Genomic DNA, 19,109 nt, shown 5'->3' with positions numbered 1-19,109 from the left:
CTTGTTCAGCACGCTCTCAGCCTATACCCCTACCTATGTTGTAGTACCAGTGCATGATGGGGTCCTGAAAATTTCCAGGACCCTCTGGCAAACCTCATCATCCATCCCTTCCCCTTCCAAAAGGGCCAAAAACAAGTAATTCATCCTGGCCAAATGATTTGAGTACTCTCCTCTAGTCACCTCACCTCTACTCCTGCTGCTTGTCTCTGTGGCCAATGAAAAGGACAACCGGGGCATACCATTTCAGCTCCCAAAAATAAAGAGGTCAAAAGACTGGACCTTTTTGTGTGGAAAATTTATTCAACAGCCAGCCTGCAATTTCAGGTGGCAAAATACCGGTCTTTCTTGGGAAGGTACAATTTTAACTTATGAGACTCCCTCCATACGTTCAAGGAGTCCCTTCCCCAAGATTTAGCCTAGGAATTTGGCATCTGGTGAAGGAAGATACCATAGCAGCATGGTGCTCTCTTCATTTGGCATGGCATGTGGCTAGGTAGTCAGTGGTAGTCATAAGGCACAACCCCTGATTTCAGACCGCTGGCCTCTCTCAAGAAATGAAGACCTCGATTCAGGTCTTCCCATTTGATGAGAATGAACTTTTTGCAGAGTAGACAGACATGAGGCTGTGTGGGTTAAGGGTGCTTGAGCTACCCTTTGCTCACTGGATATGCATATGCTGCAGTCTGCAAAGAAGCAGTTCTGGCCATCTCGGCCTCCAAGGCCTTGGCAGCCTCAACAGGATTCTGCAAGGAAAAAGAATAGAGAAATGAGCTTTATACCTTAAAGCCGCCTTCCTCCCCCTCACCCACACAGTCTGGACTAGCAAAGCGTACAGGTGTCCAGATATATCAATATGTTTCCACAGCACTCAAGGGGGCACAAGGCTGCCCCTACGGATTCCACTAGGACAAAAATCTGTGGCCGCTGTGCATGTGGGCAGGGGTGGCCCGTGAGCCTAGGCAAACGAGGCAGTTGCCTAGGGCGCTGCCAGCCCAGGGGCCTGATGATGACATCACGGGGCACCGGGGTGCCCCATGATTACGTCATGGCCGTTGACGGCCGTGCAGGTGGGGGTGCCAGTCGCGCCTTCCGCCTGGGGCACCAGCTGCCGCAGCCAGCCTCGAGCCGCTCCTGCATGTGGGCATGCACGTGTCTAGAATGGAATGAACATAAGCAACATTACAAAGACCAACATTTACGAAGAGGCAGGTAACCATTTGTTCAGAGTTATGAGCATTTCAGAGGTACAAACAATCTCCATTTCCAAGGTGTTTGTAACTCTGAGGTTCTATTATATTAAATGTACACCTTTAGTGAATCATTTCACCTCTTTATCTGTGTCTACACTGTACACTAAGCAAAGGCTCTGACTCAGGTTTGAGCCCAAACCCGTCTTCTATCCCCATACACATCGATCTGATGTGGGTCCTTCATCTTGGGGTGAAGATCAGATACCAAGTCTTCCTGTAGTGTGGCAGTGTGGAGGCAGCTTAAGCTGGACATTGAAATCAGAATGTGTAGGCCAATATAGACATGTTAGCACTTCTGAGAGACCCAGATGTAGCAATTGTAAGGCCAGACTTACAATGCATTGTGAACGCTTCAGCCTGGGCTTGGAAACACTGAGTTCACAATTCCGAGTCCCATAGACCTGGCTGTACAGTGCAGTATAGATTTGGTATCTGTATCTCTTTTTCCTCTCCTTGCTTTGTCTGTCTTGGTTGTGGATGGCGTGGAGCAGGGGCTACCTCTTACTGTGTGTCTGCACATAGCCTCAAACAATGGAGCCTGACCTGAGGTGGGGCTCTACGCACTACTGTAATACCAATAATGGTAGCAGCATTCCTTGCCTCTTGATCACACTATGTCACTTTCTTCTTGAAAGCCTTCCAGCTGCATTGAGCTTTATGGGACTATGCATGAGTTTAAAGTTACTCACATGCTTAAATATCTTGCCGAGTTAGGCAAAGAACTTACCAACATGAAAGGGATTCTATCTGCCTGTTGTGGCTTCTTTGGAAATGTGTCTTCTTGTTTCATGATTCATGGAAAACATTATGATGTAATTTCAAGAGGCTTTGAAATAATGAGAAAAAGAAATAATAGATTCATCTCTGAAAATGATAGGAAAACATGTTCTACAGTGACAGCTTGAGGAAAACGCTCTTCACGATGAATTAGGAGCATAGAAATGTTCTGGCATAATAGAGATGGCAATCTGTGAGGTGTCTTTCTTTTCCCTAAACCATCTCATTCTGTTTTGATGATGAAACAGGATGATTGCTCATATTTCCCAAAAGATTTAGGGGAGATTACATATATTTCTGATTTTGTGAGAAATAAATAATGCTGCAAGTCCTTGTGTGTCTGCACAGGAGAAGTATAAGAAAATTTCACACTAAATTTAGTATCATGCAGAGATACTATAAACTGCATGGACTTTATAGCTTTTTTCGTGGTAGTCCTTAGATTAAGCCATTGATGGGAGATTCACTGCTCTTTTTTATCAATGAATGATTTAAAGGTCTCTTCAGGAAGAGGAAAACATATAAGCCAAGTCAATTGGCTTTGTGAGGTAATACATATGGGGACATTTTCCCCCAAAGATATCTATAGTAAAACTTGTTATTCTGCACTGGAATGCATCTCTTTCTAGAGTACATGGTGTAGGGTACTGGAATAATCTTTACATGGAGAATTACTGCATTAGATTGAAATAAATTCTTAAATTGTTCAAGCTAGAAATACTGTACTATAGTTAGCCAAGTGAGTTTCATAGCTTATTTTTGATAGTGGATGAGCATTAAATCACACTTGCCTAAGAGAACAAATCTAGAGCTCAGGTTTTCTTCAAGGAGGAGCTTCATTTCAGCGATCTTATGGGCACAGATGAGAAATCCTGTAAAAGTGCCACTATAGTCTCACAACAAGATATTTACACAAATTCCAGATTAAGGTTCCCAGTGTCCTCATCCAAGAGGAGGAACAAAAGTTTATTAATGGATTTCTTAATGATCAGAATGGGGAACATGACTTTCAGCCTTTCTAAAAACATGTGGCTCATAATGACCATATATACTCTGGATGCTAATGAAAAAATTTCTGAAAAGTTTGAGGAAAATTCATCCATCAGCTTGGATTTCTGGACATGAAAATAGTACCATAATTTAGAATTCTGACTTCTTATCTACCATTTTTGTGCAATTCTAACAAAAATATAGCTTATTGTTGCCCTTCAAGTGGTCTGCCTTGTTACATCTTGACAATTCCTGTAAAGGGAATCTTTGCAGTAAAGCGGTCATAAGTAAGAAAAAATAAATTGCTAGATTATAGTGTCTGAGTATTTTGTGGTTGGCTGCACCTAAGGGAGAACATAATGAACCTTTTGTAACACATCACTTTAATAGAAGCTTCCTCTTAGCTTAAGTAGTAGGTACCTGTATTATTATTATTAGAACCAAAGGAACAGAGTTCTAATCCTAGTTTGCATATTTGGCTTCTTTGTCTAGCAAATACAATATTTGTTTGTAGAAATGGCTTCATTGAACAATGGCAAGCAACAATTGTTTCCTTGAAAATGACAAGGAAATTAGCCAAGTTGATTTTGAGTTCTATGTCTTTAAAAATCACTCTGACTGTAGAGCCTCTCAGTAGCAACTGCTTTGCTAAAGCTTCACCCAAAGTATTAGATGAACATGATGTTTATTCTCTCGTATAACTTTACACAGAAGAATATATTAATGTGCTTATTTTCTCAACTCTTAAAGACAGTTCATCATAATATGTTAAAGTTATCAATGCTTTGTTTACAACACTTTTTAAAAATATGCTACCAAGTGTCTTACCTCATTGGGTCACTTTAGCTAAAATATTTGGTTCATAGAGTAGCTAAAGAGCAATAATTTTAAAGGGATACAGTCATAAAAATCTGCCTTAGTATTTAGTAACTCTTTTATTAAGAGTTACCAAGAACCCTCCTGGCAGGGTTGTGTATGTTGTGTAATCTATACAATATGATGACCACTTTTAAAAACGAGAAGTGGAAAAGACAAACCCTAGGGATTGTTCCTAAGATTCACAGTGCATCATAAAGCAAGGGGATCTAATCTTGAAGAAATTCTAGAGCCCCTAAATTCTACAGATTAAGGGAAGGCTGAAGGAGCTGGGGACTCTGCATAGCTTTGCAGCAATGGGAGGAGACAGGACTCTTGCTAAGGTTAAGAATTCAGCAAGAGACTGTGAGCGAGGAGGATCTCCTATACTCCGTCTTTTGTTAAAAACTTAAAGTTAGCAAAGATTTAATCTATTAAAAGAAACTTTGATGGGGAGAATGGGATCTGGCATTTGAAGGAGACTGCTAATAGCTGCACTATCAAAAGGCTTGGATCCCACAGTACTCTAAATGCAAATGATTTGATCCTTTAACATACATTTTCTCTCATATGTCCCTTTAGGGACAGACTCACTATGTGTGTCAAATGTATACTGAAAGCTCCTGCTATTGTCATAGTGACCTTAGGAGCTGAAATATTAATCTGCCTTATCGTCATTACACACCTAGGGGAAAAAAACCATTACATTTAAAGAACAGTGTTATGTTTGCAAAGTCAAGGACAGAAAAGTTAAGAAATACCACTTACTTTGCCTGTAAGGTTGCCTGTTTGCCCATTTTCACTGCCCAGGCTCCTCAGCCTAGCTCAGTGTCCAGCCTGCAGCTCCTTGTCCCATTCAGGGTATGTCTACACTGCCACCTTAGTTCAAACTAGGGTGGCTAATGTAGGCATTCAAACTTGCAAATGAAGCTCGGGATTTAAATATCCCAGGCTTTATTTGCATGTTCCCGGGTGCTGCCATTTTTAAATGCCCCGTAGTTTGAACTCCCTGCCCACAGCTACATGCGGCACGGGCTAGGTAGTTTGAATTAAAGCTCCTAATTCGAACTACCGTTATTCCTCCTGCGCCCGGGAACATGCAAATAAAACCTGGGATATTTAAATCCTGGGCTTCATTTGCAAGTTTGAATGCCTACATTAGCCACCCTAGGCTAGCCACCCATTTGCAAGTTCGAACGACGGTGGCAGTGTAGACATACCCTCAGTGTCTTTGACCAGCCAGTCCTAGTCTCTCCCCTCAGTTCCCAGTTTCCACCCCCATCTTCCTGTCCAAGTCCCACCCAAGCTACCAGTCCCCATTTCCCTCTCCCACTCCTTGCTGCCTCCAATCCCAGTCTTCCCATTACCTCAGGATCCTTTTTTAAATCTACTCCTACCTCCACCTACCCATTGGCAGGGGTGGCTCTTTGTTCCCTTTACTTGCAAATTAGGCAGGTTCCTCCTCCTTACTGCCTGAGCACAGCAGGAGGGTCATTGAGTGTATAAGACCCAAGGTATGGCCCAGGGTGGGCAATAATTTTCACAGGAGGGCCACTTCATTAATTTTGGTATGTGGTCACGGCCCGGGCCGGAGGCAGAAGCAGTGGAGCTGAGAACTAGCCTCCCCCAGAGTTGTCTGCAGTTGGAGACTTTGACTGAAAAACCACAGTCTCGCCACTGCCACATTGCCTGCAGCCACCCAGGGTTGCTGTGACTATTTAAAGGGCTCACAGCTCTGACCATGACTGGGAGCCATGAGCCATTTAAATAGGATCCTGCTGCCTGAGTCACCGCCTGGAAATTCAGTGGCACGGGCAACAGGATATAAATAGAAAGCAGCCAGATTCAATCCGCAAGCCAGATCAAAGTGTTAGGTGGGCCGGATCCGTCCCCCAGGCTGCATCTTGTTCAGCCTTGGTGTGTCCGCAGCTAACCAAGGTCAGCTGACTCAGGCTTCTGAGACTCAGACTCTGGGGCTAAAAATCAGGATGTGGATGTTCAGGTGTCAGCTGGAGCCTGAGTTCTGGGACCTACCAGCCTCATAGTGTCCCACAGCTCAGGCTCTGGCCTGAACCAAAACATCTACACAATGATTTTTCAGCCCTAGACCAGGAGCCCCAGGAACTGAATCAACTGCTATGGGCCAGCCGCAGGCTATTTTATCCCTGTGTAGGCACACCCTGAAAGCACAGAAGAGATGAGCTCTCTGCTCTTAGTTTAGTATGTGGATCCGGATCTGGTGTAACCCACAGTAGCCAAGAGGTTCCCTTGCAGAGAAAGTTTATCTCAGCACCAGGATGGAGCATCCCCACTGCAGACAGAACCATGGGAAATTTATCTACTAAAAGCTAAAACATCTGTAGTGAACACGGGCAAATTGCAACTTGTAACTTGTCAACATTCAGGCAGTTTTTCCAAGGATGGTTCAACTTCAAGTCTCTGCTCAAAGGCATGAGAGTGCTAGAGATTTTTAATGTAAATGCTGACATAACTTCTGAAAATGGTCAAAACAATGCATTTTCTTGAAGCCCCATTCTGAGAAATGGCTAAATTGTTTTATGTGAAGTTTTCAAAAAGAATAATCAATAAATTGCAGCCTGAGGAAAATTTCAGCACAAATAATTTGTGACAAAGTTATAAACAGCTAAAGACAGGAGCTTATAATGGTGTCAGGCAACCTTAGTAATAGGTGATGTTACAAACTTCATGTATTGTGCTGGATCTGCTAAATCCAGTTGCCTTTCTTATTTGTTATCTGTTCTTGTTTGTTGATCTAATTTGTTATTCATGTCTGTTAGTAGAAGATTGCTGAAAAACAGGGAGGAATCTTTACTTTTTATACTCACAGTATTTTTTTTCTTTACACAACTTCATGATGGTCCCTGAGGAGAAGTAAAAAGAGTTCTGTGGTGCCGTATAGCTTACAAATTACTCTAACAGGCTCAATTAACATTTCTGTCTAGTACTTATGAAACCAAGGGGTTATTAAATGCAGTTTCATCCACTTTGTTCTGTAAGAGAGAAAAATTATAATGGTGAAATGAAATTTTATTATTACACAATAAGTAAAAATAAAGTTTCATTATCTGAAATAATAAGAGAGAAGGGGGATTCATTCTATTCAAAGAACCACTTATAATAGAAAAGTGTTGTGGTGTCGTGTACTTGCTGTTAATTTGCACCCTGAGAAATGGAGACATCTGCTTTCAAATATTTATTAGGAAATCGGACAATATTTAGATCAGCAGAGGAGAGATTCCAATTTTTTATTTATATATATATATATAAATATAGTACCTACCGTTTTTATGCAGGGCCTCTATCTATGTGGGAGGACTGCTAGTGTGTCCTCCCATGTATTCTGAGGGAACTGACTTGACTTTTTGTGTTCCAATTAAAATTCCTATGTCCCTTAATGAGAGTCAGGCAGCAACCCATGTAAGCCGCCTCTGAGTGTTGAACAGCTGCTCCCTGCCATTCTTGTTACAGAGGTTGAACCTCCTTTGTCCGGAACCCTCGGGACCTGAATGGTCCTGAACCACAGATTTTACTGGACAAGGGGAGGTCAAGCTCTGCTCCCGGCTGGAACTGCACTTCATGCTACCTGTCCCGCTGCCTCCAGCCCCAGCCAGGGTTACGTCCCTCACTGCACCAGCCCTGGACAAGGACCAGCCCCACTGCCTCCAGCCCTATTGGGGCTGTGCTCCCCACCATGCCAGCCCCACTGGAGTTGTGTTCTCTCCCCCCTCCCCCCCCCGCCAGCCCAGACTGAGCTGTGCTTCTGTACCTGGCCATTGTGGGCTCTCTGGGGGTATGTCTACACTACCACCCTAGTTCGAACTAGGATGGTTAATGTAGTCAATCGAAGTTGCAAATGAAGCCCGGGATTTAAATATCCCAGGCTTCATTTGCATCTTGCCGGGCACCACCATTTTTAAATCCCCGGTAATTCGGACTCCGTGCCCGTGGCTACACGCGGCATGGAGTAGGTAGTTCGAATTAGGCTTCGAATTAGGTTTTCCACGAGGAGTAACAGTAGTTCGAATCAGATATTTAAATCCCGGGCTTCATTTGCAACTTCGATTGACTACATTAACCACCCTAGTTTGAACTAGGGTGGTAGTGTAGACATACCCTGGTTCAGCAATATCCCTGGTCCTGCTAGACCATAGATATTGCTGAACCAGAGAGTCCCGGATTTTAGAATTTCAACCTGTAAAAGAAATACCAGTTTTGGATAACTTATTGTGAAACATTTTCATTTCACTCCTAGGAAAAATCTTTTCTGAGCAGTGATATAGCTGATATACTCCCCACACTCAGTTGGCCCTTCAGGTATTAGTACCTGTGCCTCTGAAAAGTCATATTAGTAGTAGTGTGGCTTTTCCAGAATATCATTTTTATTGTGCTGCTTTCTCTCAAGTGTTCTGCAGAATGATGTTCTAGTTTCATCTGCCAGCTACTACATTGAAGCAGGGTAATTAAAGGTAGTTAAAACTAAACTCTTGCTCTTTATATGAAGATGGAAGAGACAATTACCTGTTCTGTAACTGATGCTCTTCGGGATGTGTTGCTCATGTTCATTCAGCATAGGTGTGTGTGCCTGCCATATGCACCAATGCCAGAAGTTTTTCCCTAAGCAGTACCTGTATAGGCTGGGGTCCCCCGTGCCTCCTGGAGTGGCATGCACATGCCATGCTATCTAGAACACTCTCTGTCTCCTCACTCCTCGGTGCCTTCTTATCGGAACTCCGATAGAGGGGATGCGGGTGGGAGCTACACATCTCCAGGAATGGACATGAGCTACACATCTCCAGGAACACCAGTTACAGAATAGGTAACTGTTCTCTTCGAGAGCTTGCTCATGTCCATTCAGCATAGGTGACTGTAAGCAGTGTCTGTGGAGGTGGGTGGGAGTTATGAACATGCAGACTGCGGTACAGCCCTGCCAAATGCAGCATCGTCCTTGGCCTGCTGCGTGATGGCGTAATGAGACCATACAAGGGGAATGCTTGCTGCAGCTAAGGTCAGAGCATTCTTTTCCAAACACTGTCAGTGGCGGTAAGAAGGAACTGAGGAGGGAAAGGCTAGGGAGTGTCCTATGTAGCACGGCATGTGCACACCACTCCAAGGGGCACTAGAGACCCCGGCCCCTATGGGTACTGCTTAGGGGAAAACGTCCATGCCGGTGCATATAGCAGGAACACACACCTATGTTTAATGGACATGAGCTAGCACTCAAAGAATTCAGAGTTCTGGGTCTGTCTTCGAAAAGTGCTTGTGCAAAGCACTAGAAGAAGAGACTAGCCTATCCCAACCTGGGCCTCTCAGATATCACAAGTCTCTGCGTTATCCATTGTTTATATGTCAGTAAATCCTAAACTGCGGTCACTCCATGAGTGGGGTAAAAACCCCAATGTGTGTCTACAAATGTCTTTAATATAATCTGGGACTAAAACAACTGAAATGCATTAATCCTAGTAGTTTGTTGTTGCATGGCATTCCTCTAGGGAAAGTTACAATTGTTTGGTGCCCTAACTGTGCATTTCCAACCCCTACAATGTTTGGATTTCTCTTCAATTTAACCTTTTCACTGAATTTCCTGGGTTTATAGTACTTGGTTTGAGGATAATTACAACATCCATATAATATATTTCACCTTCAATGCTTGTCATTCCACGACTTACTACTTCCTGACAGCCCTCCTAATCGGTGGATGTCCTATGTAACTGTCGGGACGTATTTGTATTGTGTTTATTTTTTTCATTGATAGACATCCATCAACCTGGATGAAACCATCCACCTCTAAAAATAACATGATGTATTTTATTTAATTGGTGTTGGCATAAAAGCTGGAACTTTTGAGCCTTTTAGAATAGGGCTGGAATTTCTGCTTACTTCCAGCTGGTATATATTCTCCAGCCTGAAGAATATATTCTGCAGGGAATTTCCTTACTGGGTAGAGTAAAATGTCCTCTTGTCATATCTATTATTAAGTATAATTGTAGTGTCACAGGTAGGGAAAGCGTGAATCATTTGTCTCTGCATGTTGCATGAAGACTATCCTGATGTGCTGGGTAGGGGAGTAGGAAAAGCAGTTGGAAAGAGGACTGCAGTCCCAAATACATACTCACACTTAAATCTCAGTGGAGATTAAACAAATGTTCATTCTTTAAGCTGGCTCATCTGTTATTTATTGTGCTGGATAAAACCAAACTAATTGGCATAACGAGTCCTCTCAGTTTATATAACTCTGAAAAAGAATTGCACAAGGCAGATGAAGTGCTTAAATTCAGGGCAAAAATGTCATCATGTCACAAAAGGCAGGCTGATAATTAAGCATCTCAAAGATTAAAGAAACTTCTGAACCTGACATGTAGTGCGGGAGAAACTCTATAACCAGAAAAATCCAATTAAAAAATGTCAACCACTGGAGCTGGCTTACTGACGCTGCATCAAACCAGACGACCAAGGACTAAGAGTGGAATAGAATTTCTGTATATTAGAAAGGGCTTGGGCTGTTTTATCTGGGGCTGCGGGTGAAGCAGGCTTGTCCCTGAAGGAACAACAAACAGTGGTGTTAACAATGGTAGCATCCACTGTCTGTGGAAAGATGAACTTTGCTCATTTTACTAGAGCCTTCCCAAAGCAGTTTGTGGGGATAGGCAGGGGAAGCTTGAATTGAACACCTGTGCAGTATATCCTCTTGACAGTTTTTACCAGCAGGCCACAGAGACTGTGCATGATGGGTTTGGTGCAGGGGAGAGGGGCTGGCAAGTCCTTTAGGCCAGTGGTTCCCAATGGCTGGGCTGTGGACCGGGGCCAGGCTGCAGTCCAGAGCTGGTTCATGAACCACTGGCTGCCAGGCCACAGCACACTGCCAGGTAATGCCCCCATGGCCTGATGATTGGCTCGGCGGGGTTCCCGATAAGCTGCGCAGCTGCTAATTGAGCTGGTATGCTGTGGCTGGAGCCGGGACCATGGTGAGGCTGCCCGTTCTGGGGCAGCCTCCCCATGACCCTGGTTCCAGTTCAAGTGGCTGCTACGCAGCCTCGCTGGCAGGGCCACATGGATGGCAGCTGATCCGGTGGCTGGGGACAGGGCAGCATGGAGGGCGGCTGCTCCAACGGCCAGGGCCGGGGCTGCATGGAGGGCAGATGCTCCAGTGGCCTGGGCCAGGGCCAGGTGGAGGGCGGCTGCTGCTAGAGGAAAAGCTCCCGGGCACCCCAGGCCAGTCTCCTGCCCCACTTCTCATGTGGGAGGAGAGACCAAAGAACCTTCCGCCACGCAAGCCGGCTTTCCTCCCACCCATGCTGGCACTGCCAGGAGGCTCCCTCTCCCTGGCCTCCAGCTGCTCCCAGCCCAGCCAGTGTGTGCACACAGGAATCTGCCACCACCTGGCCGTGCTGGTCCCTGGAGGCTGGGTCGGGGACTCCCTGGCAGGGTGGCCGGGGCTGAGCAGGGGCTACCACTACCCAAGCGACTAGGGTCGGGTGAGGGGACAAGGTGAGAGAAGCCCTCCGAGCCAGAGTCAGCACCCCGTCACTTTCAGCCCAACCTCTCCCCAGCTTGGTCCCTTCTTTCGTTTGCACTCCTCGCCCCCTTCTTCCTTTTCCCTTCCCTTCTCCGTCCTCCCCCCGGTTCCCTTATGGTTTGCATACAAGTGCAATGTAAAATAACACACGACTGCTTAAAATTAATTACCATAATGAATATGCAAATATTTCTGTGCTGGTCCGCCAAATGTTTTTTAATGAGTTTGCCAGTCCGTGGTATGAAAAAAGGTTGGGAACCACTACTTTAGGCCAAAGCCTAGAACATCATTAATAAGTATGAACTGAGGCTAAACTTGGAGATAATGGGCTAAATGATTTCCATTATACAAGTGCAAACTCCTGATCAGGCAAAGTATTTAAGCAGGTGCTGAATTGTATGTAAGTGCATCTCGAGTGCTTTACTGAACAGAGATGAATTTAAGCAGGTGCTTACATTTAAATATGTTTTTCATTTCCTTGCCTAAATCTCGAATAATTCAATTGAAGGTGCTCTGGAATAAAACTGCTGTGAAATCAGAATCAGACCCAGTGAGGTTCCATATGAAAACTCCATATGAGATTAGAGAGTCTATCAAAATAAAGAACTCAATAATAATGGGGGATTTCAATTATCCCCATATTGACTGGGTAAATGTCACCTCAGGACAAATTGCAGAGACGAAAATTTCTTGATACTTAAACGACTGCTTCTTGGAGCAGCTGCTACAGGAATCCACAAGGAGAGAGGCAATTCTCGATTTAGTCCAAAGTGGAGCGCAGGATCTGGTCCAAGAGGTAACTATAACAGGACCGCTTGGAAATATTGACCATAATATAATAACATTTAACATTCCTGTGGTGGGAAGAACACCTCAGCAGCCCAACACGGTGGCATTTAATTTCAGAAAGGGGAACTATGCAAAAATGAAGAGGTTAGTTAAACAGAAATTAAAAGGTATAGTGACTAAAGTAAAATCCCTGTAAGCTGCATGGACACTTTTCAAAGACACCATAATAGAGGCCCAACTTAAATGTATACCCCAATTTAACAAACACAGTAGAAGAACTAAAAAAAGAGCCACCATGACTTAAAAACCATGTAAAAGAAGCAGAGCAAGATAAAAAGGCATCTTTTAAAAAGCGGAAGTCAAATCCTAGTGAGGTAAATATAAAGGAGCATAAACACTGACAAATTAAGGGTAAAAATGTAACAAGAAAAGCCAAAAAGGAGTTGGAAGAACAGCTAGCTAAAAACTCAAAAGGTAAGAACAAAATGTTTTTTAAGTACATCAGAGGCAGGCAGCCTGCTAAACAACCAGTGGAGCTCCTGGACAATTGAGATACAAAAGGAGCACTTAAAGACAATAAAGTCATTGCAGAGAAACTAAACAAATTCTTTGCTTCAATCTTCACGGCTGAGGATGTAAGGGAGATCCCCAAACCTGACCCGTCCTTTGTAGGTGACAAATATGAGGACTTGTCACAAATTGAAGTGCCATTAGAGGAGGTTTTGGAATTAATTGATAAACTTAACCATACCGAGTCACCAGGACCAGATGGCATTCACCCAAGAGTTCTAAAAGAACTCAAATGTGAAATTGTGGAACTATTAACTATGGTTTGTAACCTATCCTTTAAATCGGCTTCTGTACCCAGTGACTGGAAGATAGCTAATGTAATGCCAATATTTTAAAAGGGCACTAGAGACGATCAAAGCAATTACAGACCAGTAAGTCTAACCTCAGTACCGAGCAAATTATTTGAAACAATAGTAATGAATAAAATTGTCAGACACATAGAAGAACATAATTTCTTGGGCAAGTCAACATGGTTTCTGTAAAGGGAAATCACGTCCTACTAATCTATTAGAGGTCTTTGAAGGGGTCAACAAAGGTAGACAAGGGGGATCCAGTAGATATAGTGTACTTAGATTTCCAGAAAGCCTTTGACAAGGTCCCTTACTGAAGGTTCTTACATAAATTAAGTTGACATGGGATAAGAGGGAAGATTTTTTCATGGACTGAGAACTGGTTAAAAGACAGGAAACAAAGAGTAGGAATAAATGGAGAGGGGTAACTAGTGGTGTTCCCCAAGGGTCAGTCCTAGAACCAATCCTATTCAACCTATTCAGAAATTATCTGAAAAAAGGGGTAAACAGTGAGGTGGCAAAGTTTGCAGACAATACTAAACTGCTCAAGGTAGTTAAGACCAAAGCAGACTGTGAAGAACTTCAAAAAGATCTCACAAAACTAAGTGATTGGGCAACAAAATGGGAAATGAATTGAATGTGGATAAATGTAAAGTAATGCACGTTGGAAAAAATAACCCCAACTATACATACAATATGATGGGGGCTAATTTAGCTAAAACTAATCAGGAAAGAGATCTTGGAGTCATCATAGATAGTTCTCTGAATACGTCCACGCAGTATGCAGAGCCAGTCAAAAAAGCAAACAGGATGTTAGGAATCATTAAAAAAGGGATAGAGAATAAGATGGAGAATATCTTACTGCCCTTATATAAATCCATGGTATGACCGCATCTTGAATACTGCCTACAGATGCGGTCTCCTCATCTCAAAAATATATACTGGCATTAGAAATGGTTCAGAAAAGGGCAACTAAAATGATTAGGGGCTTGGAACGGGTCCCATAGGAGGAGAGATTAAAGAGACTAGGACTTTTCAGTTTGGAAAAGAGCAGACCATGAGGGGATATGATAGAGGTATATAAAATCATGAGTGGTGTGGAGGAAGTGAATAAGGGAAAGTTATTTATTTGTTCCCATAAGAATTGGGGGCCACCAAATAAAATTAATGGGCAACAGGTTTAAAACAAATAAAAAGAAGTTCTTCACACAGCACATAGTAAATCTGTGGAACTCCTTGCCTGAGGAGATTGTGAAGGCTAGGACTATAACAGGGTTTAAAAGAGAACTAGATAAATTCATGGAGGTGAAGTCCATTAATGGCTATTAGCCAGGATGGGTAAGGAATGGTGTCCCTAGCTTCTGTTTGTCAGAGGGTGGAGATGAATGGCAGTAGAAAGATCGCTTGATGATTACCTGTTCGGTTCACGCCCTCTGGGACACCTGGCATTGGCCACTGTCGGGGGATGGGATACTGGGCTGGATGGACCTTTGGTATGACCCAGTATGGCCATTCTTATGTTCTTATATGTATAGTCTCAGTAAGGAAAGCAATCAGACTTGATTTTCAGATACCAGGTGCTAAGTTTGCAGGCCTGACAATTGGAAGGGAGCCCATCTTTTTGTCTGTGAACTGAACCAGTTGTATCTGTAGAGATTGAAGTATAGAACTTCACAGTGCCTTCTTGTACAGTGCCACTTAATAATTGTACTTCAAACAGTGATTAGTTGTTTTGTAGGTATTTTTTCATTCAGATTAAAGTTAGCTAAAACAACCCCACATATAAATTAATGTAAACATTAGGAACCTATAATAAGTTTAGGATTCTTGTAATAATCAGAAGAGGTCCCTATAATAAGTTTAGGGACCTCTTGGCGCCAATTAAAAGCAAGTATAGAAGGTGCATAGGATTTTAAAGAGATCCCTTTTATCAGATATCTGCATAATAGTGCACCAAAGAGCGATATGTGTATGCTAAGAGCTAGTAGCCCACTCATCACAGTCATTGCAAAATATATTTTCAGATACTATTTAAGGAGTTATGTAGCTATACTGGAAATTATGTTTTTAAGGTCTTAGGGATAAGACAGCTCACCAAAGGGTAACACCGCTTGGACCTGTTCCTTTTAGGCAGAAGGTAATAGACATTTAGTCCCCCTGTCTCATGCTGTGTGCATTTGTATTGTCTGCCCTACACAGTAGACCTATTCGTATACTGAGTCACAAGAAAAAGCAGAGACTGTGAAGTCTACAAAAGAGGAAATGCACAGGATGAAACAAGCAGTAGGGGCTAACCTGTTTTTACCACCAAAGACAAAGGATTATTATTGTATATCTGGGAGTACAAAGAAATGGACAGGGTCCTTCATCTGGGAAGCAGGCTGACAGTGTACATCTCTTACGAAAGAAGTATTACAGCCAAGCTAGGGTTTGAAACACTGCAATGAGTTTTAGTAAGCAATACTCTACAAGACATGAACTTATTTCCTGTGTAGCCATTTATTTCCATTACTTCTATTCACTATTACATGAATTTCTATGCTTGGTTAAATCTAACTGTTGTGTGTTAAGTGGAGTGGTGATCTGAGATGGAAGTGGTAAGGTACTGCATCATTGGAAGCAGCAGATCTGTGACTACTTTGAGGGTCCAGTGGGACAGAGGCTGGGAAGTCCAGGGAGATGATCAGAGGGCTTGAGGTTTGGAGTGTGGCTAGAGTAGCATGTAGAGAGGCTATGGGGGCACCCTGAGAAAGCGCCATATCTGCATAAGCCTAGAGAGAAGGCCATGTTGCCTGTGGCTGGTAAAATAGGGAGCAGACTGCTGCCAGGCATAGATGAGGCTTCCTCACACTAGGCACTGGTGGTAGAAGGGTGCCTCACAACCCTGGGCACCCCCAGGAAGTCTCTCACACGCACTTGGGGCTGACTCTGTAGGTGCTTCAGGGCTGCGGAACCCATGGAAAAAACTACCAGGTGCTTAGCACCCAGTGGCAATCGAGATCTCCCCCTTCCCACCCGCAGCACTTCCTATCCACTGGTGGCCAGTGCTCCCTGTAAGCTGTACACTTGTGTAGCCATGCAGGGGAGTTTCAAATGCTGTCTAGCTGATTAGCAGAGCATCCGCAACTAGGCTTTTTGTTACTTCTGGTGGTGCACATTTGCACAGGCCTCAGTGCACATACAAATTATTCCACACATGGATGGAAAAAGTTAGAGGGAAAATTGCTGGTGGCCCCACCAATCAACTCTTCTCCTTCCCTCAGAGTGCCTCCCAGTCACTGTGATCAGCTGTTTTATAGCATGCAGAAAGCACTGGTGGGGGGAGAATTGAGGAGAGGGTGTGCTTGGGAGAGAGGGCAAAATGAGTCAGGGAGGCAGTTGATTGTGTGGGGCAATGGGGGAGGGTTGATGTGGGGGCAGAGATGGGCCTGGGGATGACTGAGAGGAGAGGGTTGAGCAACACCCCCAGGTTAGTTGGAAACGGACACCAAAGTAAGCACATAATTTCATCTCATATGGACTCCAGATTTTGTCAGGCTGGTTTGAGGAATTAGTACTGGTAGATTAATTTGCACAGCAAATTCCGTGTGCAGCACATGTGCAGGTTCACATGTGAAGATTACATTTACATTTTTGTTACAATCCGTTCTTGACAAAGATGCCATGGAGGCTCCCCCCAGTACAACCGATGCCAAGCCCTTCCCCCATTTCCTAGGATCCAGTGAACACGGGCAATGTGTAGGGGTACATGAGAGGGTCATATGTACCCCCAAGGTGGGAGAAACTAGCCAGCAGCCAGCGGGGGGAATTTGGAAGGCCAGAGGGCCAGCACCATCAGCAGGGGTCTCTACCCCTCTTGCATTCACCAGCAGTGCCGCAACAGGGAAACTACAGCAAGGCTTGGTGAGCTATCTTAACTTCTTGGTGAGTGTGCGGTGAGCAGTGTGGACCCCTTAAGACCCAGCCTGAAGCTGGTGGGGGATTAAGAGGGCTGGTGGCAGCAGGAGTCCATGCTACCCCCCATAACTCACTGACAGCGCCATGATGGGGAAAGCTCAGCAAGGGGGCTATAGCTTGTGCTGCTCTCAGGCCATGCTGCTCTGGAGCAGGGAGAGGTGAGTCTGGGGATGTAAGGAGGTTATTCTGGCCCTTTCATGTGCTCGGGGGGGAGTGGAAGGTGCCCCCCTTGACCCTCACTCACCAGTTACCTCTGCCAGCAAAGTCTGTTACTGTCCTCTTTCAGGTCTGCAGTGATGTCACCAAACAACCTGTAGTCCACAAAGGGGGTTAAACAAGAGAAAGCTAAAGAAAAACATGTGAGCAACTCCCCCCTTCCCCTCCAAGATATGAGCCTCTCCTTTTTCAGGGGGCCTGGGAATGTCAGTGTCCACTTAAGTTCACTGAGCTCCAGTGCAAGCCTCAGTTCTTTCCCCTTAATGCAGGGGCTCTGCACCCACCCTCTGTGAGGACAGTTGCTCTGCAGGCTGGCTGCCCTCTCTCTGGGGCTGGAGAAGCTTAACAGTCCGTTCCTTTCCCATAGGGCCCCTATCTGAATGGACTTCCCTCTTATACAAGTCCTCCTCCAGTCCTAGCAGGATTTACAAGTACAATGGGGCAGGGCCAGTGCAGTCCATAGCAGCTCTTTACCTCACAAGAATATACAAAAGAGAAGGGTGAAGCTACAGTTCTCTTTTTGACCTTTGAGTATTATTTAGATTATCTACAAAATCTATATTCCTAAAATATATCTATCCAAACATTAAGTTGGAATCTTCTCTCTAATAATTAATCTAGCATTGAGAGAGTAAGTTATGGCTCATCAGGGCCACAGATGCATTGACGAGCAGCACAGAAGAGACTATCAATAAGTAAATAAATTATGTAAATGTGACAGCCTGCCTGAAGTTTCTAGAGGTATGCATGGGGCTCTGGCAGAGGCTGCTGCTGCTTCTCCCCTTCATACCTCCATCTTAGCACTGGCTCTGTGCTGACTGAGGTAATTGTACACCTTGTTTTAGAGCTTAAGGATTCACCAGTGAGATGTAAAAACTTTCTTCATTCCTTTTCCTGACTAAGTTTTATTCTTTGTTCTCCAATCCAAAAGCTATTGCCAATTCGGTTCATCCCTCTTGAGTTCCTAACTGAACCTGAAGACATCAAGTAGCTTTAAAACAAAAAACTAATAAAAAAAGAACCTCCATCACAGGTCTGTAGGACATGTGCTTTCCTTGCTGCTGTTAGTATATTTCTGATACAGAGCTCTGAATAATTGTAATGATGAATGAAAGCTAACTATCCCTTTGGTGTATTGAGTCCTTTGTTTTGGCTTATGAAGATTTCCAACAATTTGATACCCAAATTGTCACTTTGTCAAACTTTAACTGTTTGGGTTGAAATTTTCCATACTGAGTGTCTGTCTCAGGTTTATATTTATAGGAAAATTTCATCCAAAATGGTTTGGCCAATTTCCAAGAATTATGTTCTATGAGAAAAATATGTTCTCTTATGCATGCAAAAAAAAAAAAAACCCCCAACAACCCAGCAATGTTTTCTTGGAGAAGCTTTAGCTCTCATGCTCAGGGGCAAGGACTCTGAATTTGGAAAGGAATGGCCTTTGTCAGAATTTGCCTTGTGCTGTCTCTGTGAACATCCACCCACATATAGCTAAGTTATATGCCTCTAAAAAATCACAGTTCACATATGATCAGTAGAGAGCTTTCAAATAAATTCCTTGCAGATTCCATCTGTACTGAGCATCCTCGTTTCTGGGGTTTAGCAGGACTGTCACTGTAATTGCAACTCTGGGCTACTCTGAACTGGGCCAGTTCCAAATCCAAGCACCAGGACTGAGAGGAGGAAGACAGTCTTTCCTTTACTTTTGACATTCCTCCTACTGGGTCCCTGCAACGAGGAGGAGTAAGCTGCCTGATTCAAACATGGAGCAGCAAGAATCGGGCCAGGGTTGGGGAGTAGGTTAGGACAATGAGTCTGAGGGTTATGGAGGGAAGACTCAGACTAGAGGCTGGTGCAGCAGGAAAGAGAAACTGGGGCTAG

At 44.0% G+C, this 19,109-nt stretch overlaps 1 protein-coding gene across 14 annotated transcripts in view; it reads left to right on the top strand.

Annotated features, from left to right (window-relative positions):
- The window catches only part of GRIP1 (glutamate receptor interacting protein 1), a 509,665-nt gene that overhangs the window by 385,486 nt on the left and 105,070 nt on the right, over positions 1 to 19,109 (top strand). The window lies entirely within an intron of this gene.

Source organism: Pelodiscus sinensis, chromosome 1 (genome assembly GCF_052426305.1).
Source record: "Pelodiscus sinensis isolate ZL-2025 chromosome 1, ASM5242630v1, whole genome shotgun sequence".
NCBI lineage: Eukaryota > Metazoa > Chordata > Testudines > Trionychidae > Pelodiscus > Pelodiscus sinensis.
The sequence above is the reverse complement of the archived record's forward strand: the minus strand, read 5'-3'. Positions and strand labels throughout refer to the sequence as shown.